The sequence below is a fragment of the Sinocyclocheilus anshuiensis genome, unplaced genomic scaffold (genome assembly GCF_001515605.1).
Source record: "Sinocyclocheilus anshuiensis isolate Anshui unplaced genomic scaffold, SAMN03320099.WGS_v1.1 scaffold1154, whole genome shotgun sequence".
NCBI classification, from domain to species: Eukaryota; Metazoa; Chordata; class Actinopteri; order Cypriniformes; family Cyprinidae; genus Sinocyclocheilus; species Sinocyclocheilus anshuiensis.
The window spans coordinates 2,892,117-2,898,742 of NW_015542345.1; the positions used below are offsets into that span (position 1 = coordinate 2,892,117).

Genomic DNA, 6,626 nt, shown 5'->3' on the forward strand with positions numbered 1-6,626 from the left:
CCAAAACTCGCGTTTGAATCATCAGTGGCAAATCCTTTAAATGAAAACGTACTTACAGTCTGTGAGTCAGAGCAGCCGTCATTGTAGTCTACTCTACCAGGATCAGGAAACAGTCCTCCATAAAATGTGCTGCACACATCTGAATATTTGGGTTGAAGTGTTCTGGAACAGTGCTGTAAATACAACTTAACCACTGATTTCTAGTCGTGTCCTCTTTTGGAAGGCCAAACAAAGTAGTTTCGCTTTCACAACGAAACACAGCATCACACACTGCGGCCTAGAGTGAGCGGAGGCCGGCGTGCTGAGTAAGCGACGGCTGGTGGGCTTGAGAACGGCACGGCCGGCAGACTTGTGGTAACCACATGTGACGACCCCGGGCTGGACTCCGCTTCGTCCACGGTGTAAGCCGATCCGGCGATCCACAGCGTGAAGTTGATGTATTTCCTCAGCGACCAGCACTGATCAGCTCTAGGTATGACGAAGCAGATATCGTCCTCTTTTGGAAGGCCAAACAAAGTAGTTTCGCTTTCACAACGAAACACAGCGTCTCCACGGCATGGCGGCCGCGGCAACAACAATACTACAGCGAGAATAAAAGTTACGGCTTCTTTCTTTGCGTGAACATTTGGGCGGCGTTATGCAAATCTTCCCACATCGTGACGTAGACGTGGGGGCGTGTTAGAACGAGCCGTTTTAGGTAGGCGTGGTTGACTCGTAACTTTTATAAAGAATATCTCTTTGGATTTGAGACATTAGTCTTTGCAACTTTACAGATCTTCTTTATGCACCAAGAGCTTGTAACACTTCAAAGAGAAAGGAAAAATTGAAATTGCATCGTATGACCCCTTTAAACCAAGTTGCTTCAGACACAAGGATTTGTGAATATCCTGTATCCGATTTTTTTGAATGAATGAATGAATGAATGAATGATGCATTTATATAGTGCTTTGTGTATTGTTGTATACCCAAAGCGCTTTACAATTTTTTTACCTCCTCATGATTTGAAGAACTATGGGTTTCACAATGCAGTCACAATGAAGCATGCAAATATAATGTAGATGGCAGTCAGTATAGTTGCCTTTTTTCCTCATTCTATAGTCTCCTATGACCCAGAGTCATTCAATTCATGAGGATTTGAAAAGATCATCCGCTCCAATCTTCTCACATCCTTATGATTTGATGGACTGTAGGTTTAACACTAAAGGAGAATTAGAAAAAAAGACCACTGTAGTTATTCTGCAGCTCCTCACAGATTGTCAGAATAACATAATTTAGGTGTTCATCTGGATATATTAAAATTAAATTAAATTAAATTTATGCATTTAGCAGACACTTTTATCCAAAGCGACTTACAGTGCATTAAGGCTATACATTTTTTATCAGTATGTGTGTTCCCTGGGAATTGAACCCACGACTTTTGTGCTGCTAACGCAGTGCTCTACCACTGAACCACAGGAACATATATAAAATATATAAGACAAGGAAGCGTTTTCTTGAGGGGTGGATCTTGCAACTTGGCACAGCTGTCCATTACCAGTCCTCTGACTGGTAGCTATACTACATTTGCACAAAGAAGAAGTTGTCACTGATAAATTTTGTTTTGTGGCAAAATCGATTACATCAATGCACCACTATCAGAAGTTTTCCACAAACACATAATAGATGGATTTTTCTTGCAGCAGAAAATGGCTTTTTGGTTTGCTAGCTGCCTAAAACAATTCAAGTCTCTTGTGCTATTTGTGTCAAAAAAGACAAGTCTTTTTATTTTATTCTGTTGGCACTGTTTTAAACACACATGAGTTTGTCGACTTCTGAAGGTGGTTTGAATGCTGAATAGCGAAATCAAAGCTGGAAGCAGCATGTGTTTAGCTTGGCTGGTCTTTCTTGCACCAGTCAGTGGCTCTGACAGGGAGATCTCCAAGTCAAAACAGAGCATTTCTACACTTGCAGCTCTGCACTGACAATCTGTTTCCTAGCTGCTCCATATTTTTTTCATAGGCTGGTGCCATTATCGCTTGTGACTGCTTGCAAGCACACACCGTGATTTAGAGTATGGCAGTGTAGTAGGCAATGAAACTTCAGCCAATGATTTGTGTGTTGCGTTTCACCTTAGAAGGGGACTGTATTTACTATGCATTGTTTCTGCACAATGCTGTGGAGAGTTAAAAGACCGGCATTTTTTGCTGCAGCCGACTGCTGGCCCTCATGTCACGAAGCACTTTGCCACGTCAGCCTACGGCTTTGTGCTGACGTCAGCAAACTGGAAATAGCATAGACCGAAATGGCTTGTGAAGAATCTCTTGGTGATTTTTGTATACAAATGTCAGTTGATGCAGTGCTTGTGTGGAATTATCTAATATTCGCAAAGTGGGATCTTCTTCAGTAGATATTTGTCTAGGAAGTAGTAGTAGCCAGAATGTTCAAATTTAGCTGGTTGGATTTGAAAGGAATAGTGAAAATTTGCTGAATTATTTCTCAACCTCAGGTCATCCAAGTTGTAGATGAGTTTGTTGCTTCATCAGAGCAGATGTAGAGAAATTTAGCATCACATCACTTGCTCACCAATAGATCCTCTGCAGTGAATGGGTGCCGTCAGAATAAGAGTTCATCCACACCGACTCCATTCCATTAATTAATGTTTTGTGAAGTGAAAACCTGCATGTTTGTAAGTAACAAATCTATGCAAATCTAACAGATGTAAATCATTAAGTCTTAACTTTATAAACTTCTGATTCCGGCCAAAAACACTCATTCTAGACTTCAGTTTATCTTTGGACACAAAGAGGATATTTTGAATATTCTGCCTATCCATTGCAAGTCCGTGCAACCAAAACTTTAATGCATCAATATATATAAAACAAATAATCCATATGAATTGAACATCCAGTTTTTTTGAAGCGCCTCGGATGCTTCATATGGTGAACCAGTTTTATTTTTGGAATTTCTGAGAATTTTAATTTTTGGGACAACTATCCTCTTGAAAATATTTTTTTCCCCATTTCTTTCTCAACAAAGGCTTCAGTTTAGTTTGTAGTCTTCTTTATGACTGTACAAAAAATTATACTAGTTTCTAAGCCAATTTTTAGTACGGTACTTTCCTAAAGGGAAATATCAGTTGCCAGGTTTATATTAGATGAGGAGATGTTGCTCAAGGGAACTGCATAGAATCTCATACCGTTCACTATGCAGTGTACTAACATCTCTAACTCAAAATCAATGGCTGGCAGATGTACAGTATACTGTTGCCAGAGGTGGTGCATATCCTTGGCTGCAAATATACTTTTCCATTCTCTTTGATAGCAAAAGTACAATTTTTAGTCTGTTAGAATATAAAAGTCAATTTAACATGTCACCTTTGTTTTCTTAGAAATTATATAACTATATAAACTATATAACGCTTTCTATGGAATTATTAGACAAAAGATTTACTTAAAGCGTTATATAGTGTCTTTGTGAGAGGCATAGCAAACGGTAGCATGCTTACAATGTTCGTTCAGGTTCAGCAACCTGCAGCTTGTATGGCTGCAAATGGAATATTGAAATCTCCAGTGTGATGGATAATTAAGTGTATGAATGGGATTCAGAGTAGCCTAGGGCAGAAGCAGAACATGTGCCGGCTATGATGTGTTTTTCCATAAGGGAGTGGCATCCATCTCGGATAGTGGAGACTATAGATAGATGGATAGACTAAGCCTATATGAAACCCTTGGGTGGCCGTGTAACACTGCCATTTGAATACTAAGATGAGAGGAGTAAACAAACGTGAGGAGCCATGAGGAAATGAAATATTGAAAGCATGTGTGACTGGTAAAATTGCTCCCTTGAAAATACTGTATGTGATTGTGTATGTTAAATATGTTATATAGCTTGAGCTATAAGACTTTAAATCACAGGTAGCTGAGGCTTCAATACAAGTTAAACTCAATCGATAATGCATTGGTGGCATAATGTTGATTACCACAAAAAAGCAAAAGTAGAGGTTACAGTGGAAGTGATATAAAGAATAAAATGAATACATGAAAAATGCATTGAAATGAAATATGAAAATGCAACCATCCACTGATCTGCTGATCTCTGGATATTTGAGTAATATTGCTTTTTTGTGCTATTATGGCTCATGGCATCGATCTATTAGTTGCAATGCAGAGGCATGCGATATTGTTTACTGGTGCAGAACTAGTTGCAAATTGGAACTCCTGTCATAAAATGTGTGTTGCTTGGGCATAGCGTTCTAATATTTCGTCCCAGAATTAAGAAACCTCACAGGATCTGGAAAAGTGAGGAACTTGGAAAAGTGTGCTGCAGATGGCATACGATTTAATGAGATGACAAGGCTTAGAGTTATATAATGATTGTTAATTCACAGTAGGAGAGTGTCTCTTTGTTTATTTATTTGGTTTTGGAAGTCTTTTTATATGTCTCAATGTGCGCTGTGCATATGAAAGGGCTGACAATATGTGGCATATTTTTCCTGCTTATGAATTCTGTAAACAACTGTAAATTCAAGCCTATCAAAGAGCAACATTTTCTGACTTAAATTGGTGTTGTGGTTTCATTTTAATGCAGATTTTATGCAGTAAGTGTTACAAAACATGTCAATATAAATATTACAATTATATGTGATTAATTTGAATAAATATTGTCATAATGCAACTAATTACTAAAATTAGATTTATAGTTTTTAATTAAATAAAAATGTGGAAGAAAAAAAAGAAATAAATTACATTTTGCATAAAGATATTTAATGTGGTTACCTGGCATAAAATATAATCTCATGATGCATTAAAAAATAAAAGTAATAGTCCTCTAAGTAATTAGAGGATATTTAATATTACAGTACCACAATTGATTATTATAACTATTATTTGTTATTTTTGCAATGTTTCCCCCATGTTTTGTTTATGGTGTTAGAGGAAAGCTAAAGGCAACAACAGTAGAGACCTGCAATGTATTCAGTGTGAATTCTAAATGGCCATAACTATCTTCACTCCCAACTAAAAATTGCCTTTTACTCTGCAGTTAATTCATATTCTTTGATGAAGCGAGATGATGGTCCTGGGTTTAGAGAATGGATCATATGATGACCATTGCCTTCCATTTGTAATGTTGTGATAGGGATTCTCATGGGATATTATCAGCTGGTTAAATGGAGACCATCTATCATGTAGCCAATGCAAGAGATATCCCATAATGGTCGAGATGATCTTTGTCTGAGCCTGCCAGCTGCATTTTACCACACTAAGCAAAGAAAAGGAAAAAAATCGCTCTGTTTTGTTCCATTTAATTGCTCCATTGTTTGAGTTTTATGTGTTTTAGCTGGCTGGCGCTTCAGATTATAAGACTTTGCGCTGTATTTAAACATAATTACCAGAGCATGATGGGAAATGTTGTGTTAAAATGAGGAAAATTGCAGTTTATAAAACATTTGGGTGAGGTAGTTGGTGAATCATCTCTTTAAAAAGATTTGTTACCTCCTGAAGCAGCATTTGTCGATAAGATTTGCTACTTTATTTGCCATCACTTCTTTATTTGTGTTCTTGATTGGGATGCACCTGGAATATGCATAGTCTCCTACTTTGATTTTGGAAGTGTCATACAACCACGGACAACTGTCAGTGAGCCGTGCCTTGCACCAGTGACCAACCCTAATTGACGATTGATCCTGCAGTTGATAAGCAGGGCCTCTAAGCTATTAGTCACTGAAGGCCTACAGCATGAGCCGGACCTGACAAAGAGGAGCTTTTATTGGATTCTGTCTAAGGGAGCCCACTGAGGAAACATGGTTCCTTACATGCCACACTGTTTGAATGTGATTTGGGTTTGGGAACATGGCCTTGTTGAGACCAAGTATAAGGGACACTTAGTAGTAGTCTGTGGATCTCTCAGGACAAAATGGGAATGAGAGGCAATATTTCACAGTTCATCTGTACCAGGAGAATGCTACATAATATATAGGAATTGTAGACAGGTGGCTCTCATAAATTATTCAAGAATGTGTCTGGTTCATATGTCATCTCAAAATTAGAAGAACAAAATATTCTATTATTTATGTAGTTTATTTTTTACATAAAATGTTTTATCAATGTATTTTAAAGAAAATTAAGCCCATTTTAAAGAGCAGGTCATATGGGTTTTTGAAAAATATCTCTTTAGCAGTTTATAACTAGCTATCCTTAAATGAAAACAATCTGCAAAGATGTTAATCAAAAAAGTGCATGATACATAAAGCTATTGTCTTTCAAAAGAGAGAGTCGATTCTGAATCGCCTTAACGAGTCGTCATATTTTCGAATCTTTTGCCTGTTACCGGTATACGTGACTGGGTAACACATTTGCATAATCCCCGCCTGCCCGCGAGACTTTATAATCATTGTGAAATTGCTGTTTATTTTGCTGTTATAGGGTTAATGCGGGAGAGACGATCAAGTTAGTTAGGCTGGTGCTCCTGTGATACAGATGTTCTGCGTTCTGATTAAAAGTTAAGACAGAGCATCTTTGGTCTGGCGTTCTTCACACATTACAGTAGACATATTTTGGTTTACAAACTGTATTATTTCATCAGTTAGTCACGTTAGCACTCGGCTAACGTATCCACCATTATTGTTTTAAGTGTTCACAGTTTAGCAG

The 6,626-nt window shown here is 37.8% G+C and overlaps 1 protein-coding gene across 3 annotated transcripts in view; it reads left to right on the plus strand.

Moving 5' to 3' along the window:
- Positions 1-6,626, plus strand: part of LOC107691341 (IQ motif and SEC7 domain-containing protein 1-like) — a 214,224-nt gene that overhangs the window by 5,370 nt on the left and 202,228 nt on the right. The gene's annotated exons all lie outside the window — the stretch shown is intronic.